Source organism: Alligator mississippiensis, chromosome 6 (genome assembly GCF_030867095.1).
Source record: "Alligator mississippiensis isolate rAllMis1 chromosome 6, rAllMis1, whole genome shotgun sequence".
Lineage (NCBI taxonomy): Eukaryota > Metazoa > Chordata > Crocodylia > Alligatoridae > Alligator > Alligator mississippiensis.
Window position 1 is genome coordinate 25301339 of NC_081829.1, and position 27083 is coordinate 25328421.

A 27083-nucleotide genomic window follows, 5' to 3' on the forward strand; every position below is an offset into this window, starting at 1 on the left:
AATGTCTTATAAAAGTAGGTACATTAATGGATTTTCTGGACAGCAACAGGGTGGAACAGAAGCAGACTTAGCTGCCTAGTTTGCTTAGGTGCTCAATAGGCAGAACACAAGCTAGCTCTAAGTGACATGTTCAAGGTCACACAGGGATGTCAGTGGTAGGACACACAATTTAACCTAGGAAACCCAGGTTAGACAAACAGTACCTTTACAATCCTTCCATGCTAATAAATTCATATAAATACTTCTAAACTGAACATATACTTCCCAACACAACTCCCAGCAAAAAAGTAAGGCGGGGGAAGCATTATGACAAGTGCAATAAGGCTACCTCAGATCTAGAATCCTTGTAAGGGTGGTTTAAATTGTAAGGTTTCAAAGTGAAGAGAATGGCTTGTACTTTTGAAAGCTGCTGAAATGTACCAATTTACACATCTTTATGAAGTCACAGCTGACACTGACACATTTCCCCCTTCCAAATCATGGAGGTTCTAGAGCCTCAACCAAATGGATGATGCAGCAAATATCAAATATTTAATAGTATGTTAGGATCAATCAGGAGTCATAGTAGAGATTATATCTTTTATTAGACCAACAAGATTTTTGCAAAAAAATGTATTTAATTGCACACAGCATACCATGCCCATGAACTGTTTGTGAAGTAATTTCTCAAGGCTAGAAGACTATCCCTGAAGCTGTAGTTCACCAGAAGCCCCAACGCTTAGCTGTGCATCCAGACAGGGACTTCTGTCTGGGTCCATAACTGAGTGCGAGCTCTCTATCTCTTTCTGTCTCTCTCCCGCAGGTGGACAGAGAGAGAGAGACAGACACAGAGAGAAAGAGTGTGCGCATGACAGAGAAAGCTGGATGGGGCCCTAAATAGGTCCCCAAAACTCATTAAGTGGCCCTCCAGCTGAATTAATTGCCCACCTCTGTTCTAAGCCCATGGGAGCAGATCTTTTCTGTAGGCATAATTGGCAGCTGCCACCCAACTTACATACAAGAACCAAGACCTCTCTGGGCAACATGAGCCACCCAACTCACTTCCATCTATCCATCTTAGAGTCTACTAAAGCTGCAACCTGCTGGAATTAACCTCCTTAATTATAAAACAAAACAAAAACCATACACTATGCGACATAGTGTGGTCTTTCAAGTACCATTTGGTCTGTAGCCAAAGGAAGACAGGGATGAGGTGTCCTGTGGGCTCAAAAAATGTAGAAATTTCTGAAGATATGTGGAAACTCATACACAACATTATATTGGTGAAAAGATTTTCATTCCAATCTAAAACATCAGAGCCATAATAAATGTGACCCATGTCCTTTGGCAGAAATAAATTTGCTGTGGAAGCTAACATCTATGACAACTCTCAGCACTAGTACTGTTTAACATCACCTGGCTCTTACCAGTGAACAAATCTATGTTGCTTAGAATACAGAATATGAAATATGAGAGAACAGACCTGAGTTCAGGGTGACAACTTTTTGTGGGCTCTCTCATGCATGAAGATGCTCCAGTAAAGAGATCACCTTAGCATGGATATATGAACACCTTTTTTCCTGAGGATAAAATAACACACATTGGAAAATGGCCTTAGAGTAGCTGATCAGCCAAAAGTGAAGTGGTATAACAATACCCACTGCCTTTTGCATGTGAACCCGAAATTCTGCTGAAAGGTCCTTATAATAGTGTTGAGATTGTTTGATCAGAAAAATCACCTGGCAGAAAAAGTGCCTTTTGAAATCAATACGAGGGTGGAATTTAGGATCTCCATTCCACAGTGTGCTTTCTGTAAGCATCTGTTTGAGAATCTCTGGCTGGGTGGTGTGCTTTGAAATGCCTTGGTACAAAAAAAAAAAAAAAAGAAGAGAATACAGTCCAAAGTTTGCTAGCTTCTTGGGAGATGTGTTACCCCACTTTGAAGCAAACGATATATTTGTGGTTCTGTGCAGCATACCTTAATTGCCAGGTTGTAAGGACAAGCTTGCAAAAACTGGGGAACCAGTTCCTGTCCCAATAGCCTGTCTCCCCACCTTGTCCCCTCTTCCTAGACCCTCCTCAGTGATCAGCCAGTTGTCAACTTCCTCCTCTCTTAAGCTGCCTGATGTGGGCTGCCTCTGCAAGTGTACCTTCAGAACAACTTACAAACCTGATATATTTTTTCTAACCTTGTCTCTCTACCCACTCACCAGGATTCTCACCACACCTGCTTCATACTTTCAATCACCTCCTCTTTTTTCTACCTTTGTTATCCATAAGATCTACCTGTTCCTCTTTTCATCTCCACCATGATCTTTCCCCTCCTCCCACCAGCCAGGAATTCATACCGACACACTTCTTTGTCACCTAATCCCTATTTCTGGTGACAAAGGCTTTTCCTCTGTCTAGATTCTCTGTACCTATCTTCATCCTTGCCCTTCTTGTTCCACAATTCCTAACCCCAACCCTGTGCCCTTCCATTTCACAAATGACAATTCTATCTCCAAAATCTGTCACCCACAACCTCTTCACATCATACCTGGATCACTTTACTTCACACCACCCCGCAAGCCATTTTCTCTTAGACTAGACATGGACATCACCAAATAAAGCAGATCAGCTGTGCCCAGATGTGACCCGGGACAGCTCACTTGCTTCTTGTGGTGAAACACATTGCTTGCTGTCCTGCTGTGGGACAACCGGCAACAGGTTCTCCCAGGGCTCAGGGGGCCTGGGCCTGCGCACCCTGGGAATTCCTGTGTGAGATTGGGCCCTCAAGCCCTAGGAGTGCCTGCCCAGCTTTCTTCGCTTACCAAAATATAACTCAGGATCTCTAGGGGATGTGTCTTGGTAAGCTGGAAAAATGCTTTCCTCTCCTCCTGGCTCACTTCTCTCTCTCTCTCAGATGATTTATTTCAAGAGACTGCCAAAATAAAGTGACCTTCCCCCTCCACATGCCTTGCATTCCCCTTGTATTTTATTCTGCTCTGTATAGGTTCTTATACTGCACTTGTCACTATAGCATCTGAGCACCTACAGCAGTGCATTAAATAATATGATTTGTATCAGTTACATGTTTGTCAACTCGCACTCTTCCCAGAGGCAGGAATTTATTCAGTTCCTTGTTTTTGTAGTGGATTTTCACAGAATCATAGAAAATTTGGGTTAGAAGGGACCTCAGAAGGTCATCCAGTCCACACTCTGGTCAAAGCAGGACCATCCCCAACTAGATCATCCCAGCCAGGGCTTTGTCAAGCTGGGCCTTAAAAACCTCCAAGGATGGAGATTCCACCACCTCTCTAGGTAACTTGTTTTAGGGCTTCACCACCCTCTGAGTGAGAAAGTTTCTCCTAATATCCAACCTAAATTTCCCTTGCTGCAAATTGCCACCATTGCTCTTTATTCTGTCATCTGTCACCACTAAGAACAGGTGGTTAAAGGCTTCAGGAAGTTAAAAGCTGCTATCAAATCCCCTCTCTCAGGCTTCTCTTCTCCAAACTAAAAAAAAAGCCCAGTTCCCTCAGCCTCTCCTCATAAGTCATGTACCTCAGCCCCCAAACCATTTTTGTTGCTTCCGGTGTACTCTCTCCAACTTGTCCACATCCTTTCTATAATGGGGGGCCCAAAAGTGGATACAGTACTCCAGATGTGACCTCACCAAGTGCAGAATAGAGTGTAATAACTACTTCCCATGATCTGCTGGCAATGCTCCTACTAATGCAGCTGAGTATGCCATTAGCCTTCTTGCCAACAAGGGGACACTGCTGACTCATATCCAGCTTTGCCCACTGTAACCCCCAGGTCCTTTTCGGCAGAGCTGTTGGTAAACCAGTCAGTCATCAGGCTGTAGAGGAGCATGGGATTTTTCTGTCCAGTGTATCTACTATGCCCCTTAGCTTGGTGTCATCTGTGAACTTGGTGAGGGTGCAATCCATTGAATCTTCCAGATCCTTAATGAAGATATTGAACAAAACAGGCCCCAGGACTGACACCTGGGGCACTCCACTTGATACTGGCTGCCAGCTAGACTTTAAGTCATTAATTCCTACTCGTTGAGCTCAACAATTCAGCCAGCTTTCTATCCACCTTATAATCCATTCATCCAATCCATACTTCCTCAGCTTGCTTGCAAGAATGCTGTGGGAGACTGTATCAAAAACCTTGCTAAACTCAAGATATATTACATCCACTGCTTTTCCCAAATCCACAGGGCCAGTTATTTCATTGTAGAAGGCAATCAGGTTGGACTTGCCCTTGGTGAATCCATCCTGACTGCTGCTAATCACCTCCTTTTCCCCCAAGTGCTTAGAAATGGATTCTTTGAGGACCAGTTCCCATGATTTTTCTGGTGACTGGTCTGTAGTTCCCTGGATCCTTCTTCTTCCCTTTCTTCAAGATGGGCACTATATTTGCCCTTTCCCAATCGTCCAAGACCTCCCCCTGTTGCCACGAGTTTTCAAAGATAATGGTCAGTGGCTCTGCAATCACAACAGCCAACTCCTTCAGCACCCTCAGGTGCATTGCATCTGGCCCCATGGACGTGTCTACATCCAGCTTTTCTAAATAGCCCCTAAACTGTTCTTTCACCATTGAGGGCTGATCACCTTCCCCTCAAACTGTTCTGCATTGTTTCAAAAGTAGTGGCTTTTTCTTGATCAGGGTGTCAAATTTACACTGTGTCAAACTTACACACTGTGGGACAGAGAACTTGGGGTCAACTTCTTGCCCCCAAAATCCAGGCAAAAAGCTGTTGAGCATGTCTGTCAGTAGTGGTGGGGCACAAGTGATAGCTATATCAACCCCAATGCTGCTGCCTGCCCCACATTTTACTCGGCTGCATCCAGATCCTGCCCACAAAGAATCCCACAGTCCAGACCCAGCTGGGGGAGAGGGTGGTATATGTTGGAGTTAGACACCCCTGCTCTATCACACTGGACACCACCATCACTGCCTATCACTATTTGCCATCTTCAACTTGGATCTTCATATATGTCTTCAAATCCAAGCTAAATGTTGCACATTCTTTCTTCCTATGAACTCTAAGACACAGTCTTTCCCATCCATCCATATAGTTACACACACTAATCCAAATTCTTCTCTTGAATCTTGTATCTATTATTGCAACATTGTTTTCTCTGGCCTTGACAAATACAATCTTGCCCTACTTGCATCCATTCAGAACACCGTTGCAAGGACCATTTTCCTACCCTGTCACTTGGACTATATCACCTCTTTTTCTATCCCTTCATAAGCTCCCCCTTCTCTGTTACATCAAACAAAAGTGGCCTATCTTTCTTTTATCACCCATCAGAACTACCTAAACCACTAGCTATCATCTCTTATTCAGTAGAGCAAGATGTTAGCTCCTATGTCTAACAGTCAGGATGCCAGCCTCCTGTTACTCTGTATCAGAGTTCCCAAATGTTTTCTTATTGTGTACCCCCTTCTAGATTTAACATACCTGCCTGCATACCCCTACCAGCATACATTTTATATTTTAACCCCTTAAATGCTGATTATTATAATGAAAATTAAATCCTCCGTTATACAATTTCATGTACTCCTAAAAACGGTCTTGTGTACCCCCAGGGTATGTGTAGCACAGTTTGGGAGCCACTGCTCTATATAACTGTTACTCATTAAGTTTTCCATTGAGCACCTTCATGCTCTTCCCTATCTGAACTTGGGAGGAGCTGTGCTGGGCCAGTAGGGGGCGCTCCTGCACTGAGCCACTCAGCTCACTGTGCCCGTCCACCTTCCAGGCTCCAAGTGCTTCCCTGGGGCATCTCACGTCCAGCCGACCCCCTTCCCAGAGCACACCCACAAGCCTGGGGGTAATACTGCCACCACTCAAGAGTCTTGGTCTGTTAGTAGCTCTGTGCCTCTTGAGGTACACCAGCTTTATAGACCTGGAGAGTGCTCGACCCACTGCAAGAACCTGGGGTGCTTCCTTTAGCCAGAAGCCCAAAGAGTAGCCTCCCTTAGTCAGCCGGACCAAGGGAGCACCAAGGCATAACCCGATCCCTCTCCCAATAAGTCTCCCGTGCTATGCTTGGAGAACTTTATTGGTACAGAAGGAAGGCTTAGGATACAATACAGGATAGAGCAACATCAAAGAATAACCCTTAGAGCAAACAGTGGCATAGTAGCCTTTGATCACACATCTGTGTTACTGCGAGTTATATATCTAATTAGATCTCAAGTAGCTTACTCACAAGTATCATCCAGAGCAGGGGCGGACAATTATTTTGGATGGAGGGCTGCTTACTGAGTTTTGGCAAGCCATTGAGGGCTGCATGACAGGCAGCCAGGGGCAGATTAATAATTTTCTAAAGTTTTTAGGGGCCCTGTGGGCCAGGTAGAATGGTCTGGCGGGCCACATCTGGCCTGCAGACCACATTTTGCCCGCCCCTGATCCAGAGGCTGATAGAGCTTTCCTCTGGAGGCAGGCAATTCATAGTGTGTCCATGTGTTTCAAGAGAGAGAGAGAAAGAGCTGCAGATGTTCAGCTGCTCTCAGTGTCTTCATCATGGCTGCTGTTCCTTCCTCCTGGGCAGTCTTGGTTTATATAGACCTTCTGACATCATCTACCTGATCCAATTAGGGCCAGCAGATTTTGGCTGCCAGCCAACCAATTTGAAATGCATCACCCATTACCAGGCAGAAGGAGAGCGGCTCCTGGCTCCACCCCCACTCATGAGGGCCTTGTTAAAACAATAGGGAGTTTAAGCCTCCACCTAGGTGTGTGAGGCCAGTCACATAGGCAAAGGGGCCTCTCACCTACTTCAGTGAGCTGCTTAGCAACCAGAGTGATAGACAGGTGAGGGGATAATGTTTAAAGGAGAGAGGGGAAACAAAACAAAAAAATAGTGAAGGAAATTTGGATGAGGCTGGAATGGAAATCCTCTGCAGGAGCTCCCCATAAACATCCACAAAACACTTCATTATCAAATCCCTCCATGATGCCTACAAAAACTTGATAACAGTAAGGCTACCAGTATGCCAAGTCTATTGTTTATCATGCTGACCAATATTGTATCTGTATTTCATAGATTTCATAGATATAAGGGACTGGAAGGAACCTCAAGAGATCATCGGGTCCAGCCCCCCCTGCCGTAGGTGGGAAGTCAGCTGGGATCAAGTAATCCCAGCAAGAAATATATCCACCTGTTTTTTGAAGGAGTGCGGAGTGGGTGCTTGCACCACCTCTGGGGGGAGTTTGTTCCAGACCCTGGACACATGCACTGTAAAGAAATGTTTTCTTATATCCAGTCTGAATTGGACTTCCTGGAGTTTATGGCCATTAGACCTTGTTATCCCTTCGAGAGCTCTGGTGAATAGGTGCTCTCCCAGGTCCTGATGTACCCCTCTTAAGTAATTGTAGGCTGCCACCAAGTCCCCCCTGAGCCTTCTCTTCTCTAGATTGAAGAGTCCCAAGTCCCTCAGCCTCTCCTTGTATGGTCTTCCCCCCAGGCCTTGGATCAATATGATTGGCTCTCCTCTAGATTCCCTCAAGCTTCTCCACATCCTTCCTGAAATGGGGGCCCAATACTGGATGCAGTACTCCAGCTGCGGTCTCACCAAGGCCGAGTAAAGCAGGAGGATGACATCCATGGTTTTGCTTCAGAAGCATTGGTGGATGCACACCAGAGTTTGGTTAGCTTTGCCAGCCACGGCATCACATTGATCCCTCATATTCATCTTGTGGTCAATCAAGACCCCCAAGTCCCTTTCAGTCGTGGCGCTAGTGAGCATAGCACTGCTGAGCCTGTAAGTATGCTGAGCATTCTTCCTACTGAGGTGCAGCACCTTACACTTCTCTGCATTGAAGGCCATCAAGTTTTGGTCGGCCCACCTTTAAAGTGTGTCCAAGTTAGCCCATATGCCCAGCCTGTCCTGTGGTGTGACTACCCTCCCCCCATAATTTGGTATCATCTGCAAACTTGGCCAGTTTACATCTGACTCCTGAATCCAGATCATTGATGAAGATGTTAAAGAGTACTGGCCCAAGTACCAAGCCCTGTGCCATGTTGATTTGCTCCCGTCAACTAGTACTCTTGTAGTGATGGGGGACCTAAACTACCCAGACATACGGTAGTCATGGGGGACCTAAACTACCCAGACATCTGCTGGGAGACACAGACAGCAAAGTCCCACCGTTCACGCACGTTCCTATCCTGCGTACAGGACCTCCACCTGACGCAGGAGGTACACGGTCCTACTAGGGGGAATGCCTTACTGGACCTGGTATTGGCAATGGGGGATGATATGGTTGGGGACCTACAGATTGGTAGTCACCTGGGGGACAGTGATCACCAAATAATAGAATTCATCATAAGACGTCGAGTGGGTAAGGTAACTAGTAGGGTGAAAGTGCTAGACTTTAGGAAAGCTGATTTCAATGAACTCAGGCGATTAGTCAAGGACGCACTGCAGAGTAGGAGTTTTGAAGAGATGGGAGCCCAGGAAGGGTGGCTGTACCTTAAGGAAATGATCCTTTGGGCACAGAGGGAGACGATCTCAATGTGAGGAAAAAGAGGGAAAGGGGCCGGGAGGCTTCCTTGGCTAACCAGAGAAATCCAGGGCAGCCTGCGGACTAAAAGGGGAGCATATAAAAAGTGGAAATGGGGAGAGATTACCAAAGAGGACTATACCTTCTCTGCTCGCACTTGTAGGGAGGCAGTTAGACGGGCCAAAGCTACCATGGAGCTGAGGATGGCATCCCAAGTAAAGGATAACAAAAAATTGTTTTTTAGATATATAGGGAGTAAAAGGAAGGCCCAGGGTGGAATAGGACCCCTACTAAATGGGCAGAAGCAATTGGTGACAGACAGGGGGGACAAGGCTGAACTCCTCAACGAGTTCTTTGCCTCAGTGTTCCTAAGTGAGGGGCATGACAAGGCTCTCACTGGGATCGTAGAGAGGCAGCAGCAAGGCACCAGACTGCCATGTGTAGACCCTTAGATGGTGCAGAGTCACTTGGAGAAACTGGATGCCTTTAAGTCGGCAGGCCCGGATGAGCTCCATCCGAGGGTACTGAAGGCACTGGCCGACGTCATTGCAGAGCCACTGGTGGGAATATTTGAACACTCATGGCACATGGGCCAGGTCCTGGAGGACTGGAAAAGGGCCAGTGTGGTCCCCATTTTCAAGAAGGGGAGGAAGGAGGACCCAGGCAACTATAGGCCAGTCAGTCTCACCTCCATCCTAGGCAAAGTCTTCGAAAAAATTATCAAGGCTCACATTTGCGAAAGCCCGGCAGGACAAATTATGCTGAGGGGAAACCAGCATGGGTTCGTAGCAGGTAGATCATGCCTGACTAATCTAGTCTCTTTTTATGACCAGGTTACAAAACGCCTGGATGCAGGAGTAGGGGTTGATGTCGTATACTTAGACTTCAGGAAGGCCTTCGATACAGTATCCCACACCATACTGGTAAATAAGTTAAGAGGCTGTGACTTAGATGACTACACAGTCCAGTGGGTTGGCTAGAGGGTCGCACCCAGAGAGTCATAGTGGATGGGTCAGTATCGACCTGGAAGGGTGTGGGCAGTGGGGTCCCGCAGGGCTCGGTCCTTGGACCGATACTCTTCAATGTCTTCATCAGCAACTTGGACGAGGGAGTGAAGTGTACTCTGTCCAAGTTTGCGGATGACACAAAACCGTGGGGAGAAGTGGACACACCGGAGGGCAGGGAACAACTACAAGCAGACCTGGACAGATTGGACATATGGGCAGAAAACAACAGAATGCAATTCAACAAGGAGAAATGCAAAGTGCTGCACCTAGGGAGGAAAAATGTCCAGCATACCTACAGCCTAGGAAATGACCTGCTTGGTGGAACGGAAGCGGAAAGGGATCTTGGAGTCCTAGTGGACTCCAAGATAAGCATGAGTCGTCAGTGTGACAAAGCCATCAGAAAAGCTGATGGCACTTTATCGTGCATCAGCAGATGCATGACGAACAGATCCAAGGAGGTGATACTTGCCCTCTATCGGGCGCTGGTCAGACCGCAGTTGGAATACTGCGTGCAGTTTTGGGCGCCACACTTCAAGAGGGATGTGGATAACCTGGAGAGGGTCCAGAGAAGGGCCACTCGTATGGTTAAGGGCTTGCAGGCCAAGCCCTATGAGGAGAAACTGGGGCACCTGGACCTCTTCAGCCTCCACAAGAGAAGGTTGAGAGGCGACCTTGTGGCTGCCTATAAGTTCATCACTGGGGCACAGAAGGGAATTGGTGAGGTTTTATTCACCAAGGCGCCCCTGGGGGTTACAAGAAATAATGGCCACAAGATAGCAGAGAGCAGATTTAGACTAGACATTAGGAAGAACTTCTTCACAGTTCGAGTGGCCAAGGTCTGGAATGGGCTCCCAAGGGAGGTGGTGCTCTCCCCTACCCTGAGGGTCTTCAAGAGGAGGTTAGATAAGCATCTAGCTGGGGTCATCTGAACCCACCACTCTTTCCTGCCTATGCAGGGGGTCGGACTCAATGATCTATTGAGGTCCCTTCCGACCCTAGCATCTATGAATCTATGAATCTTTGGGTCTGACCTCAGAGCCAGTTGCCTAGCCATAGGATCATATTATGATCAAGGCCACAGTTCCCCAGTTTAACCATGAGGACATCATGGGGAACTAGGTCAAAGACTTTCTTGAAGTCCAGATATGACGTCCACATCATTTCCCTTGTCCAGGGCACATGTTACCTGGTCACAGAAGGAGATGAGGTTGGTCAGGCATGACCTGCTAGACACAAAGCCATGTTGGCTGGCATTCAGAAGCTTGCCTTCTATCAGTCTGGTGTTGATGGATCCCTTGACAATTTTCTCCAGGATTTTTCCAGGAACAGGCATAAGACTGATTGGTCTATAGTTCCCTGGGTCATCTCTCCCCACTTTCTTGTAGATAGGGACCATATTGGCTCTTTTCCAGTCACCAGGACCTTGCCTGAGTGCCACGATTTTTCAAATATCTCCGCCAAGGGGACTGCAATGATGTCGGCCAGCTCCTTCAAGACTCTTGGGTACATTCCATCTGGGCCCGTGGAGTTATGAACGTCCAGTTTCTTAAGGCGTTGCCTAACCTGATCCACATTGATTTCAGGCCCGTCACCTGATCCCGGATTGGTTTGTGCCATTCCTGACAGTGTGATCCTCCTGCACTGGATCCTGCAGTGGATCCTGCACTACTTTCCTGCAGTATGATCCTCCAGCAGTCTTCATTCCCATGGCCAGGAGCCCTGTCAGTTGATCAGAGCTCCCAGCTGCAGAGGGCACTGTGAGCTTCCTATGACTGGCAGTTGCAATCTGCTTATGGGGCTCCTAGCTGTGGGAGTGCATGGTATCCCCTGTGGCTAAAAGCTGGAAGGAGTGGTTAGGGGAAATTCTGGGGTGGCTATAGCCCCCCACCATAGCCAGCCCTCCCAGTGCCACTGCCCCGCTCAGCTCCCCCACCCATAAAGAAACTGGCACAGCTCCCAGCCCTGAGCCCACAGTGGGCATCCTGGCCTCGCCCCATGCACACATGCGGGGGGGGGGGCACATGCCCCCTATGCCTCCCCTGGGGGTGCATGCAGCAACAGGGAGCTGCTCCCTCTCCCCGTACCCCTCAGATGAGACACCCGTTGCTCTGTCCCATTCCCAGGGTCGCATTCACTGCCCTGGCTAGGCAGCACCTGCCTCTGCCCCTGCCCCTCCTGCCCTCAATGTGGGGGCCTCGATCTGTACCCCCCATGCTCCTTCGCTTCCACAGACATATCAGCAGGGAGCTGCTCTCTAAGCTGCCAGGCTGCATATCAGCTATTAGATTGGTATCAGCCAATATGGCTGGTTAATAATTGGCCACTGGTATCAGCCAAAAAAATCTTTATCAGTGCACCCCTAGTGCTAATATTGTACAACATGCTTAAAAGGATCTCATGCCTGAGAAACATTGATCAGAGCTCCCAGAGCTCTCTTGTCTTGGATTGGGAACTGTCCAGGAAGGGACACTGTTCTGGGTCTGTGGTTTTACATCACCAAATAAAGTGAATCCCAGTCTCTGACTAGGGCCATGAGATGCCATGGTGGTACAAATAAACAGCTTCAAATAGCAATCTACATCTTTGTACTGAATATCTTTTCTTCAAAGAGAAGTGATTAGGTATGTTAGTCAGAAGGCAGGGCAGGGCAAAAACTTATACTAACTTGTTCAGAGGCATGAACTTTTGCAGACTACATCCTACTTAGTAAGATGCTATGAACAGACCATACAAAAGCTCACAACTCTCTGAATGAATTAGTCTAAGGTGCCATGCTGCTTGGCTTTTTTCCTTCAACAGAAAATGTGAGACATTTTATTACATAGCCAATTTAGAAAGAGGTTATATAGGCTAGAATCAGTGGGGCTCACTTTGGTTCTGCACGCCAGGTGAGTGGCACAGGGAAAGTCTGTGCTCTGAATGAAGCCCTGCGCACCAGGATTGGGCCCCAAGGTCTGGCACCACCCCCACACACTGGGATTGGGTCCAGAAGCCTGGCACTGCCCCCTCTCCCACCCATTTGCTCCAATTGGTCCCTGGGGGCCTGGTGCCACCCCTGCCCAACTCTGCATCCCAGGATCAGGCACCCATTCCAGTGTGCATGGTCAGAGGCTCCCCATAGTTCTGGAAATTTGGTAGCCGGGAAGTGCTGCTACCTCTCCCATGTCACCACGGGTGCTTACAGACATGGAAAAACCCCCAAACTTTCATTTTAGTGCGCCCCCACCCCAAGCACAGAGCATTCCCAGAAGAGGAATCATGCTAGTTTGACCCAGCTCACCCAGCACCTGTATAGCTCACACACTTCAGCAGGGCTTTTTTGGCACTTTGAATCAGCTATTAGATAAAAGCTTCAAAAAGCCCTGCTGAAGCATGTGAGCTATACAGACATTGGGAGCCATGTTAAACTAACACGACTCCTCTTCCAGTAAAGTGATTGTTTGTTTTTGTTCTCCAAGTCTGTCAGCACCCCAAATTTCCAAACCTGTGGGGAGCCCCATAGGATGGATGACATGGCTCTGCAGGCTAGCTCTGGGTTAGGGATTGAGCACCCCTAGTGTAGAGAAAAGGGTTCTTATGGGTGATATCTTTGATTGGATCAACTGCATGGCTGGGATACACTTAGACAGGCTTTTGAATGCAATGCATTCTTCTTCAGGTCCGAGGGAGAAACAGAAAATTACGGCTTCAACACTCCAACATGGCCACATAGGCTAATGAATTTATCCTCATGGCTTTGCTAACTCCTTTCTCTCCCCTCAAAAATACACCCATTGTTTGGCCCAGGAACTAAAGAGCAACTTCTCAACCACCTTTCAAGCTAATGCCTTACAGGAAGAGCTATTTCCTATTTAGAGTTTTTTAAACTCCTTTCCCTCCTCTTAGTTTCCCCTTATCAAATGCAGGAAATTAAGTCAGCATTTTATTACCTGAACATTTATTTATATGGGAGATGAGTCAAGAGGACTAGGCTTAAACTTCCTGACAGGCCATTTAGAAGCAAAGTCTCCATGGAAGAGAAGTGCCTGCATTTTGTGTAAACTGAAACTAGGTGGGGCACAGGGATCCATAAGTCACGTAGGCTAGGGACAGAAATTACACATAAACCAGTATAAGTAATTGGAAACTGGGTCAAAATCGGTAAAACAACAGAAGTTCAGTGCTCATAAACCACTTTCAAAATGGCTGAAACTGGTTTAAGATGAACCTGGATGGATGTAGTATCAGACATAACTGGATTTAGGATAAATAGGTTTATTGAATTTGTGTCACAGACCCCCTCCAGATTCAAGTTAACTCACAGTCCCCCAGCATCCCAGGATGCTTTGTACCTCCACTACAACTGCCACCCCCCCCCCACATGATGGGTGGGCTAGCCTTGGCCCAAGCTGTCTGCTCCAGCTGAGCAGGGAGGCATGCTCTAGCATCCTGAGGCTTCTAGCCTGGGCCACTGCAGCTATGTGGCTGCATTTCTGGAATCAGAAGTGAATGTCTGTTCATTTGCTTATCAGTTCAATCTACACAGCTTAAACTAACCTGCAAAGACTGAATCAATTCAGCCTCAAGCTTTTTGACTGTCTGTACTTATCCACTGTTACTATTTTAGAATCAAGACCAGAAGTCCCAAGGCAAACCCATAGTTTTAGAAATGAACACTTTAAAAAAAATAATTTGAATCTTGTTTTACTAAACCACATTTTTCTTCAAAAGACTGAGTATATAAGCAGCAGGTGGCACAGAATAAAATTTCATTTAAACTATAAGGACATCCACCAAAAACCATCTGTTTAGGTATATGTATACTATACAATTTCCATGTGCTACAACTGGTTCCCAAATGCGTGCAAGTTTTGCTAGGGTTACCATACGTTTGGGTTTTCCTGGACATGTCCTCTTATTTGGCCCCCCGTCCTTGTGCCCAGGCAGGTTTTTAAAATGAGAGCAAATGTCTGGGTTTTTGTTCTTCCTCTTTTCCCGGGCTGGCTGCTTGGGGCTGGGAGCAGCAGGCAAGGTGATTGGCTGTCGAGGGTCATGTCCTCCCCGCGCGGGCCCCAGCAAGCCGCTCCCAGGTAAAGAGACACTGTGTGTGCGCGCTCATGTGCAATGTGGGAGCTGCTTGGGCAGCAGGGCTAGGGGGGGCAGGGTGCTGTGGGTCAGGAGTGAGGGGCACTGGCAAGGGTGGGGGGGCACGGGTCTGCGGGATGGAAGTGAGGAGCACCAGCAGGGCTGGGGAAGCAGGGGCTGTAGTTTGGAAGTGAGGGAGGGCTGGGAGGGCAGGGGCTTAGGAGTGAGGGGCACAGGCAGGGCACAGGCATATCACTGCCCCCCACCCCACAATCATATGCCCCTCCCCCTCTCCTCCCCTTCACAGGTGTCCTCTTTTTTGATATCGGAAATATGGTAACCCTACTGAGTTTTGACGATAAGTAACAGGATAAAAATAATGGATTCTGAACAGAAGTTTCTGCATTTTAAACCTGCGGACTTGGTTTTACTTGAGTGTTTATTATGAACTGCAATGGTAGTCAGAACCTTGGGACAACACTATAGAAGCAAAGATGTGCTTAGAAAGAAAATATTAAGAAACAAATACATGCAAATGAAAGGGTATACAGTTAAATATGGTTAACAACTGGAGTGGGAACAGTAAAAAGGAGATCAAGAACACAACCAAAAATCTCAAAATGTCTTTGCATCTTACAAACAAAGGCAATTCAGAAAAGGGAAAGGTGAAATTTTCTACTTAGTAGTACAGTGCAGAAGAGAATTCTTATGAGAACCTGAATTTGAGATAAAAGCAGCAGAAAATGTCACAAAAACCTTGCCACTAAAAGAAAGGAACAACTTATTTCATAAGACATACCTTCTGAAGCTGGGAGAATCTATTGTGCAAATCCCTTATTGCTGTTATTGCAGTTGTTGCTGGTCAGGGATAGAATTATAAGAACACACACAGAATCGCTGTATAGAGTTATCTCAACTTTAAATAATTTTTCCCTGCATCTGTTTCTCAAAGAGAAGAGGAAAGAACTAGAATAGCATGGGAGGGAGGGGACAACCTGCTGTTCCAAACAATAGGAAGCTGTTTAAACAAAAAACAAGGGCCTCCAGTGGTACAGGAAAACCTTATTTGAAAAGCAATCCCCTCCTTGCCACCTACCAGGAATGCAGCTCTGACAACAGAGATAAGCCAAAACTGACCCAGCCCCCAACTTTGCAGACAATTAACTGAGGAAACAAGTCCCTGAAATGGAGGGGGGAAGGGAGGAGGATGGGGACGGAAATCACAAACTGAAAAAAGAAGAAAAAGACCATAGAAAAAGAGAGTAATTATTAAGACTGGTTCAAATAGATTATTTCTCATTAGAACACATTCCTTGCCAGGCCAGGGGCTTCTTGCTACAATTGAGTTGGCTTGCTTCCTATAAATTGCTTAATTAAATATGGAGGGTTTTTTTTTCTCACAGGGGAGGTTGGTAGGAGCATAGGACAAGAGATATACAAGCACTCCTCACTTAACGACCGAGTTCCGTTCCTGCGACTAGGTCGTTAAGCGAATTGGTCGATAAGCGAGGAGCTGCCCCTTGATACTGCGTGCCTTGGCTTGAGATGCCGCGCTGCCGTTTCCACAATACGTTTCATACAATACCGACTGCTCGGAGAGCTGGTCATAAGTCCGTGCAGTCGTTAAACAGGTAGGTAGATAAGTGAGGAGTACCTGTAATCATTTAATAGCCCAATTAACAAGGAATTTAGAAATGCATCATTTCGGGCCCTCCATTTAGAACTCCAGAATTATAAATCTAAATTTAAATTTGTTTCTTCATAACTCCAGAGCAGTTTCTCAACTTCTTGTGCAACTCAAAGCCCAATTCACTAGTCAAAGAAGTTAAGGCTTTCTTCCAAACTAGACTTAAGGCAGGGCAGGGTGGCACCTGACAAACTAACCCATTTTGAGAAACAAGAACTCTAGTAGGCTACATTTTACTTTATCAGCTGCTATGAAATAACTGGCCTTCTGCCTAATTACTAGGGGTCTACCAAACTCTACTGTTGCATTTGTCCCTGGATAAGTTGTGTCTGTGTTCGCCCCAGAACAGAAATATCCAGGAATTTATATGTATACACCTCAAACTTCTAATGAGGGGTTAGCAAGGATCTGACTGCACTGCCATTTTCTGCCACTGATTCAATGGTGCCATCCCAGAACTGCCATTCAGATACACTTTGTGATGTGCTGAGATAAACTGTCAATAGTTCTTATCCTGTGAACCTTTTTAGAATATACCTGGGACAATGAACATGGCCATCTAAACAACTGCGCTATTCTCACCAAGGCACCAGGCCATGCAATGGACCCAGATGCAAGCTGTGCCCCCTCATCAATACAGACTACATCATCCTGGACCAAATAACATGGATTATAACATCTGACGTTCTTTCACCTCTAACCTTTAGCAATGTTATATACGTCATCACCACGGATCTGGGTTTTCCATTTGCTGCAGAAAAATGTATTTTTTTTCCTTTAAAGGTGAAAACAACTGCACCACTGCCCACGCTGCTGCTGGTTTGGTAGGGGGTGCCTCGCCATGGTGGCACAGCTGGCACAGAGCTCCCAGTAGCAGCACTGGGGCTCCCCACTCCACCCTCCTATGCTGGGTCCTGCTGGGCAGGGAGCCCCAAGCCTATAGCAGGCAGCCTGTATCTGGCCTCACCTCCCACTGGATCCATTCAGCTCCACTCTGGGGAGGTGGGGATGTATATGGGCTCCACACTATGCTCCAGCCACAGAATTTTTCAGGTCCCGTAGCCATGCAGCTGGGAGCCCCCTCTGGCAGGGCTGGGGCGTGCAGGAGGCTGCAGGTCAGGAGTGAGGGGCACAAGCAGGACTTGGGGACTGTGGCTTGAGAGTGAGAAGCAATGACATTGGCAGGGGCAGAGCATCAGCATATCAGGGCTGTTCAGTGCCATGAAATGGGGGAGGGGGGAAGAGAACAGCCGTAGCTAGACCCCATGTCCTGATGAGAATGAAGGGGGCAAGGGGAACTCGGATTTTCCATGATAAAAAAACAAAATCAAATACCAAAATAGATAGGTATTTAGAATTTATTTTATTATATGGATTGAGGCACTGGTAGACTTCCAAACTGCTTTAAAATTGTAAATATGTAAATAAAACGTGTTCAACTGATGCATATCTATAACTATACCTATACAGATGTCTATATAGATATAGATAACTATCTATACCCATCTATATCTGTATCTATAAATTAACGGCTTTTCATTTTTATCATGGAAAAACATAGACTTAGGGGTTTTAAATAAGAAAATTTTGAATTTTTTTCTTTATATCAGAGAATTTGAGATTTTTAAAATAGAAAAAACCAGTATCCCTGGGGCTCATCACCTGCTTACAGTGCCCCTCTGCACTGGAGAAATGAAATAATCCCTACATTAAAGAATTACAGGATAGCAATCTGACATCAAGTCCCAACAAAAACAAAAGTCTGTGGCAGAACACTTTAACTTTTCTGGGAATTCAGAGTTGCCAACTGTCAATAAATTTATTGTCTAACAGTGTTTAAAAAAAGAAAGAAAAAAAAAATCAAGCAAAAAAATACTTCTACCACAGATATAACACGTATTACCCCTCAATCAAGCTTTCTCTAGAAGACCCCTATATTAACATCAACTTTCTAGACACCACGATCCACATCTGGTATAAACCAACATACTTATGTCCACAAGACCAGCAATTATCCCTAGCACACCAAAAAGGCTGTAATTAACAGTTCAGTTCACAGATACCACTGCATCTGCTCTTAAAGAGAACACTCATCTTGCCTACTCAGCCATCCTAAAATCTGCCTTTATACAACAAGCAAACTCCAGTAGAAAAAAAATAGGCTGGATTTTTAAAAAAGAGCTACCCAAATACCCTTCAGAAACCTGCTACAATACAACCCTCCCCTCCCCCCCCAACCACATACCCAGTGACAGCACATAGGGGTGCATGTGTGCCCCCTGAAAGCACTAGTGCACCCCCTGACAGGCAGTGTTCCCCACTTAAGCAACAGGCAGGGGGGTCAGGCAAGAGGACAGTGCTGGTGAACACCCCTCTCCCCGGTTGGCATGATTGGCAGCGGGGGAACAAGTGCCCCCCACAACTCAGGAGGCACCAGTCGCCCATGTACACCCCTCCCCACCCCCGAGGTTCACCTACCAACCCATGCTAGAACAGATTAGAAGCATCATTAAACAATTCCAGCTATAATTAGACAAAGATTAGACCTTGAGAGAAATATCCCCAGCCCTTCCACTCCTGGCTTTTTAGCAACCCCAGCTCATCATCAGAAGCAAACTCCCCACTGCTCAACAGGCAACAAATAGGACACAGCCCTGCCTTAACAATAGATACTTAACCTGTCAACACATTGCCACTGCAACTATAAATCAACCCCCTTCTCCCCGCCCCAAAGAACTCTTCAACATACTAAATCCATGAAACTTACACATGCCTCTCCCAAAAATGTGATACTTTTGATCCAATGCATCAAATGCATGGTAACTATGTGGGTGAAATTAAACAGCAACTGTGAACTCTCACAGAAAATATATAAAGGACAAACATAAATACATCAGTAGAAGCACTTTTTTCACAGAACAACTACTCTCTTTCTGACTTTACTACAGTATTCTTGTGCTCAAGAAAAATCTACCAAAGGCTTGGGAACAAAAATTCATAAGCTGCCTGGATGCTAGGAATGAAGGACTGAATGCTGATATTGATTAAATAACATACTATGATCTACCCCAGGGGGTTTCAACCTCGGGGAGGGGGGGGATACTTTGGAAGCCCCTAGGGGGTACGCAGCAGCGGCACATAGAAGACGGCGACACTTCCAGTTTTGCTGCTGCTGCTGTGCAGGGGAACCCCACCCACCCATGCTCATCAACAAGCTGCTGGGGGACTCCCCGCTAGGGTGTACCCTGACCAAAAAAGGTTGAAACCCCTGAACTACCCAATTCCTGAATTCCCTCCTACACACTATAGGTGATAATGATGCTTCTCCCTTCTGATAGGTTTTGATCTCCCAGGAATCAAGCTTTTTTCTTCTGCTAATTGTTTGCCTGCTAAAAAAAAGACATGCACAAAGAATCTGAAGAAGTGAGCTTTTACTCATGAATGCTTATACATTTCTGATTCAGTTGGTCTATAACAGCGGTTCTCAACCTTTTTAGACTCAAGGCACTCCTCAGAAAATACCACTTCAGTTTTCACTCATTTTTTGGCTACAAAAAAAAAAAAAAAAAAGAGTAATTCTACTGGCAAAGAACTCAAAAAGATCATAGCACCCTGGATGAGAATCACTGCTCTAGTACAGTGGTTCTCAACCTTTGGTAGCTTGTGTACCCCTTGCCGATCGACATGGCAAAAGTGAAACTGGAAGTCACACCATGGCACTTCTGGTCTCACTGCCGCAAGCCAAGTCCCACTTCTTCCTCAGGGATCACAGCCCAGGGCAAAACAGCCTGCGTGGGGCCTCTCTCCCTGTCCCCCGGCACACTGATGCTGGAGAGTGAAAGTCCCAGCGCACCAAATACGGCAGGAGGGACAGCAGCTGGAACTTCCGGTCCGAACAGGCAAAGACACCTCCAATCCACTGGGCGGGAGGGAGGGTGGGCCAAACTCAAACGTGGCACCTGCGTACCCCCTGCCCATGTCTTGTGTACCCCCAGGGGTACGCGTACCATGGATTGAGAAACACTGCTCTAGTAGGTCAGATGCTCAAACAAGACATGCTTACATAACATGGTTACGTTAAAAAGGAGCCAGTTACAAAATAATTGGTATACTATGAAATGTCATACTATAATAGTTCCATTTATAGAATACAGTGATCTGAATCCCATTTTAAACCATGTCCCTCCACATTTGTTTAGTCTGTGGAGATAATATCAATAGGGATATGGGGAGTGGCAAGCATAATAAAAGGTAAAATTTCTGGAAGTGGATTTTGCTTCATAGTATATCCAGGGGTGTATTTCTCACATATCCCTGGGCGGGAGGGGGGAGATATGCTTGATAAGTTGCTTGAGAGATCATTATTCAGTCAGACAATTTCCATTGTCCCTGTAACAGCCCTCTTCCCAGATCACTTTCTCTGGAAAGCCAAAAACACTTAAGCAGGTACAAGTCAAAAATACTTAAGAAGGTACAATTCCCAGTACTGCATAGTCCATTCCCAGTCAGAAGTGAAACTTAGACATTTATACAATACAGGTCCAATTCTTGTAATTAGCTTATCTACACCTAGTAATAATGTCCATTTAATCTCCAAAGTACCTTTCACTGTTGCTTCTATTTGTAGGTTTCACCTAAAATATCAGTACTACTCTTGTTTTGGCAGTGTTTAGTCCAGGGGCTCAATGATCTTACCTATTTGTTATCAGACACATACTCAGGCAAGACAGACTCCATGGCCTTGCCTCACTTTCTTCTTGAGAGAGCCTATTCCTCCAGTTTTGGTTCACCTGGGATGAAACAACTGGTCAACCTCATTGCTTTTTTGATCACTGATTTCCATCATGGATGCACAAGTGTGTCATCTTCATGACTATCCAGACCAAGACCACATAATTCCTTTTGTTGACTTCTAAAAATCTCCAGGTCCTCTAACCTTAGTTTTTATTACAGACATTCTAGCTCCCAGGTTTTTTTTTACAACATCTGTAGTTTATGAAGAAGTATGCATCACTTACCATCCTGTAATTTAACAGGGGTAGGTATGGATCAAAGGTATGAATCAAATGGACTTTCTCCTTTTTAGTGAGGATGTAATGGTGGACTAGTTAAAACAGCTAAATCTCATCCTCACTGCAAATTGCTTAAAAATGCCCTCTAAACTGGAGCCCACTGTCAAGCATTCTTGTCTCAGGTATACCATGGCTAGGAAAAAAAATAAAAAGCTTCATGAGAAAATACTACAGATAAACAAGCAATTTGTACATGCCAAATTGATCTCAGTGGAGGGAGAAGACTAGTCTTGAACTAGTACACAGTTTATATTAGCTTCAAATGAAAACCAACATTAAGGAATTTATCAAGGTTTGTCGCATATGCCAGAAATACAGACAAACTCATGTGGGAGGCCCAATAAAAACTGAACCACTGGAGCCAAGTAGACAAGCACCGATGTTGACTGGGAAAAATAAAAGAAAACTCTTGTTAACCTTTCGCAATTTTTTCTATCCTTACAAGTAACCTTTAAAACATTCTTCTATAAAACTTAAGGAATCTACATACTAGTATATTTCAACAAAATCCTGTGGAGGACAGAGATCCCCTGAACTGATCAAAGGGGCTGGGAACATGTCTGTATAGTGCAATGCAGTACCATGTAGAGATAGCTCGGCAATCTCTGAATGGCCTGGTATGTCTATGCAGCACAGTGCAGCATTGTATAAAAATACTAGCTGGGATCTTGAAACCAGTATAACCATGTTAGTGCAACACTGCACTCAGACCAATAAGCTCTAATTTTAATTAGTCTGGCAGGGCAGGATGCTGCAGCTACAAAGATTCCAGTTCCAGAGCTAGGACAGGTATCTCTATATGGCACTGTGCTGTAGACATATCTATGCTATCCCCAACCATCTTTTGCCAATGTCTAGCTCTGGATCTTGCTCTATGAATTTATTCAAATGTTCCAGACAGTTTATCTGCAATCACTGAATCTCTTCCAGGTCTGTATTCAATTAGCAAATCATTTGTATGCGACTAAAAGTAATTTCTGTTCTCAGGATAGAAACAAGATTGCCAGGCTCATTTGACAAAGAGCAGTAAATTGTTTATGGTCAGTTTTCAGCTAAGACTGACCTCCTATAAGAATTAAAAAGACTTTTAAAATCTATTGAGTAAAGCAAAATCCACTTTTTTCTGGCTGAAAGACCAACTCATAATTTGCTAATAACCACAAAATATAAGCAACTAGCCTCCAGTTTTGATCATACTGTTGTAACAGACTAACAACAATGCTGGGAGCACCCAATGACAACTTAGGTTCATATTTACTTTTCTTAATAGTGCGGGACTGTGGGAATCCTACCAGTTTCTTGAAATTTTTATTAAGATTTAAAGCCAACATCTTTTGGACATGGATTGCACAGTATTAATTTCAGGTTAGTAGGTCCAGCAGGGATGAGTCACAAGTTTCCCTTCCAGAGATCACCATTCTCAGGAATCTCTGTAACCCTGGAGCAGGCATGCTGGTAATGGCCTCAGTATTACTGGCATGTACATGTACACTCTGCTTTCTTAACGGGGTACCTGGGAGAGAAGTCACCAGGAATTTACAGTTTTATTTGTTCATTTTTAGCTTAGCAGCTCTTGTTCTAACCACAGCTGTCTAAAGCCTCTGGTTATACTCTTCTACTCCTGTTCTATAAGTCATCATCTATGTCAGGTGTGTCAAACAACTGGCCCCATGGGCAGGGCCAGTCAGGTAGGGCACTGTGTGCAGCGTGCTGCCCATGCCACAACCCTGTGCCCCCAGCAGGCTGTGCCAGCCCCATTCTATGGCTTGTACTGCAGGTGACACATGGGCTAGACTTGACACTGTGATCACTGTCCATGGCCCAGGCAGCCAGCACAGGATGTGTACAGCATGTGGCATCCCACTGGACCAACCCCAAGTTGGATCAGGATCCAGGTTGTACTCTGTCTTTCAGTGAAAGATCTCTGCTGCCACATAACCTAAATAGCAGTTTGCGGAAACAGTGTCCTCCAAAGTGGGGGGAGGAGGGAGGAAGGGGTTTAGTCTTGTAGTTCTAAGGGACATGGAATATATTAAAACTCAAGGAAGCAACAGGCCATTCTTCACTTTTCCTTATGAAGGCAAAGCAGATTCTCATTAATTCTCCAAACAGCCATGAGTAGAGGCAGAATAACAATTTAAAAGACAGTATATGACTGAGATTTTCTGTGATATTACATCAGCTAACCAGAAATAATTGGAATCTGCTAGCCTGTGACTGCTTACAGATGGGAAAAAACCCTAAAAACAGCACTTTACTTTCAACTCGGCACACCCTTATCCAGTGGCGACGCGTAGGGGGTGCATGCAGGTGCACATCCACCCCCTGAGCATGGTGGTGAACTCTACGAAAAGGCGGCGCCAAAACTGCTAGCGGCGCCTGCGGACAGTTGCTGCTTGCCACCCCTGCCGCTGACACCACCAGCAGCATCTGTGGGTGATCACCACCCTCTCCCCTGCTGCTGACAGCGCTAGTGATATCTGCTGGAGCTCCCCCACTTACCGCTGCCATGCTCCTGCCACCATGACCCCCCCCCCCCCCCCAGCCGCTAGGAGCATGCATCGTTTATGCCCTTATCAGCTTTAGATAAAAGCCCCACAAAGCCCTGATGAAGCACCTGATCTATACAGACACTGGGGAGTTGGGTCAAACTAACACACTTCCTCTTCCAGTAAAGCACTATTTTTATTTATTTTTTTGGGGGGGGGCAGGGAGGGGGTTCACATCTGTCAGCACCCCATATTCCTAAAATGGGGATTTCAGACTAGCACTAAGTTTCATCAAATTGATGAGTGATAACAAACTTGTGAGAGACCTTCTCATCAAGATTTACATTTTGCCAGTGCAAAATCACACCCAATGCCCATCATAACTGATGTTAAAATTGAACCATTAAAAAGTGTAACAGCTATTAATCATGCATTTCCAAACAGAGTCCTGCCAAGGAAGCCCTTACAACCCAGTTTGCTCTGAACAAGTTTTTCAGCTGACCAGGCTTTTCACATCAGGTGGTTAGTATGATTTGGCTAACATACTACCAAAAGTCAAACTGCATTCAACTGTCAAACAGTTTCATTCCCAAAATATAGACATAAGATCAGATCCTCAACTGATACAAAACACAGCTCAGTTTATATCAGGGAATTATGCCAAAATGCACAAGCAGAGTATCTAGCCCAGACCATGGATTCTTATTCAGGATTTTTTAGGGCAACCTTTTTAAAAAAACAGGACATATTTGCTTTCTTCCAATGTTCTTTAGACATTATTACCTAAATTAGGACAGGAAGGCAGCCACCAAACAGCTTTGGTCAAGTACTTCAGCCTCTGGGGCTACAGGAGCTGACAGCAATGCTAACTATTATATACAGCTGCCTTAGACAGAAATGAGGCAGAAAAAACCTGACAACATGTAGCTGCAAAGATGAGCCTAGAATTTCTCTCTTACCCCTTATTATTTCAGCTTTAGTTTTAAAGATTCAGCAATTTATGAAGCTAGAGTTTATGCGGGCAAACATGCCAATTTATATTAGTTTGATGCAGAAACACCTACGCCCACCACACACATTTAAGAGGACAGGACAAACTATTTGGTCTAGGAAGAGAAGAAGGTTGCAGGTAAAAATACCACCTCTTAGTCCAAAGGAGGGAAAGGGGGACAAACTGCTTCTACAGCATCTTCGGGGCTGTTTTACATCATCAGAAAGTGCTCATCTGCAGCAAAACTGGCAAAATTACGCCACAGCACAGCCTATTTCAGAACATGCACTAAATACAACAAGGCTAGGTGAACAAACAAAGCCTTCTCTCTTTGGCTGTGTCTGCATTAGGAAAATTTCATAGGAGACAACAAATGCTTCCCACCAGCTTTCTCTCATCCCATGTTGAACATACCTGTCTCACTAGCATGGATAAAGTCAACTGAGTAGCATATCTATTACTGTAAAGCAGCCTTTTTTCCTCAGTAATTTACTGCCATAGCTTTGCCATTATTGGAACTGAAAATTCTATATATGTAAAGGGCTTAGTCCATCTGTCTGTCTGTCCATAACGCTCTTGGAGCACTCTGATGGGTTGTCTCAGCAGCCAATCACAATGCTTACTGAAACAACCAATCAGAGTGTTCCGCACAGACAGACAGTGGGGACGAAGGGGATGGAGCAGGGTGCTCCCGCTCCTTGGAGGCAGTGGTGGTGTGAGGTGCTGGTGGACGGGGATGGAGGGAACGGTGGGGACAGAGTGGGACAGAGCAGGGGGTAAGGCCCCCCTCCTCCGCCCCACTCCATCCCCTCCATTCCTGCTGTCATGGTGGCACTCCAACATCCCATGGAGGGAGGGGGGGTCCACGGAGCTGGATGCAGAGCAGTTGCACTGCAGGGTGGTGGGTGGCAGCGGGAGCTGCCGCATGCAAGCTTCCCCTACTGCTCCTAGGAGGTAGCAGCAGCGGTCCATTCCTGCCCACCCTCCCCAACCATCATTCTTGATGGGCAATTTGCTAGTGTGTGTATAATGGCTCCAAGCTACCACTATTATTTTAAACACTGTGGTCGTATCTGCATAGAGAAGTTTGTGTTGTGTAAGAGAGTACAGCAATGATTCTCAACCGGGGTTCCGTGAGATAGAGAAAACCGGAATCCCTGCTCATGACACACACTGTTTAAAAACTGTAAATTCTACGATTGCAAATTCTCTCATTAAAAACCCCCAAAGCCACGTTTTTCCATGATTAAAATGAAACACTACTATATATAGGTATCAGTTGAACACAATGTTTTATTGATATATTTACAATTTTAAAGCAATGTGGAAGCCTACCAGTGCCTCAATCACTATAATAAAATAAATTCTAAATACCTTTAAATTTTGATTTTTGATTTGGGTTTTTTTATCATGGAAAATCAGAGCTCCCCCTGCTCCCTTTGCTCACCAGGACATGGGTCCAGCTGTAGCTGTCCTGCCACCCCACTGCGTTGTGGCACTGAGTAGCCCTGATAAGCCGGTGCCCTGCCCATGAATTGCTCCTCACTCCCAATCCACAGCCCCCCACCCCTGCTGATGCCCCTTGCTCCCAACCTGCAGCCACTTGGCCCTGCTGGTGCCCCTCGCTCCCTAACCACAGCCCCCTGGGCCCTGCTGTGCCCCTTGCTCCCTACCCACACTCCCCCATTCCCCCCAGTCCCGCTGAAAGGTGGACCCCAGCTGCCAGGGCTACAGCACTAGACAGCTGGGTCCACAGCCCCCCAACCCCAGCCCTGCCCAACCCCTTCTCACTATGGAGGCCTCAATCTCCTCCCCCCTCCCCCCACCAGACTTACCTGCAAGAGCTGCTCTCCAGGCTGCCTGACAGCCATTTGCACGTGTGAGCACACACATGCACATGGTGCCCCATGCTTGACTACCCTCCTTCCGCTGCACCCAGCCCCTTGCAGGCTGGAATTCTGTCCGCCTGCAAGAGGAAACCCCCCATTTCCTGCATTTTTCTCCTTTAAAGAAGAAAATATGGGTTTTTCTCCTTAAAGTGAGAAAATCCAGGCTTTACCACATTTTTCCTTAGCCAACAGAAAACCTGGATCCCTGGCCATGAAGCACCATGCCATGCTAGCACTGTTGAGTCTGCAAACATAGTTCACAAGATAAACCCAGAGATTTCAAATCCATGGTGTCAAAAGCATTCTGACCTGCTGTGGTCATTTCAAGTTCTTTGCAACTAAAGAATTACTCTATTATTTTTTCCCCAGAGCCAAAAAAAAAAAAAAAAGAGT

General features: G+C 45.9%; 1 protein-coding gene across 4 annotated transcripts in view; it reads right to left on the reverse strand.

Moving 5' to 3' along the window:
- The window catches only part of USP54 (ubiquitin specific peptidase 54), a 204447-nt gene that overhangs the window by 107598 nt on the left and 69766 nt on the right, over window positions 1–27083 (reverse strand). The window contains exon 1 of one of the 4 annotated variants that reach the window (XM_019497155.2): window positions 15362–15473. The exons of the other annotated variants lie outside the window; for them this stretch is intronic. The gene's annotated coding sequence lies outside the window, so the exon portion shown is untranslated. Of the gene's footprint in view, window positions 1–15361; window positions 15474–27083 lie in introns of those variants that run through there. 4 annotated transcript variants of the gene reach the window in all.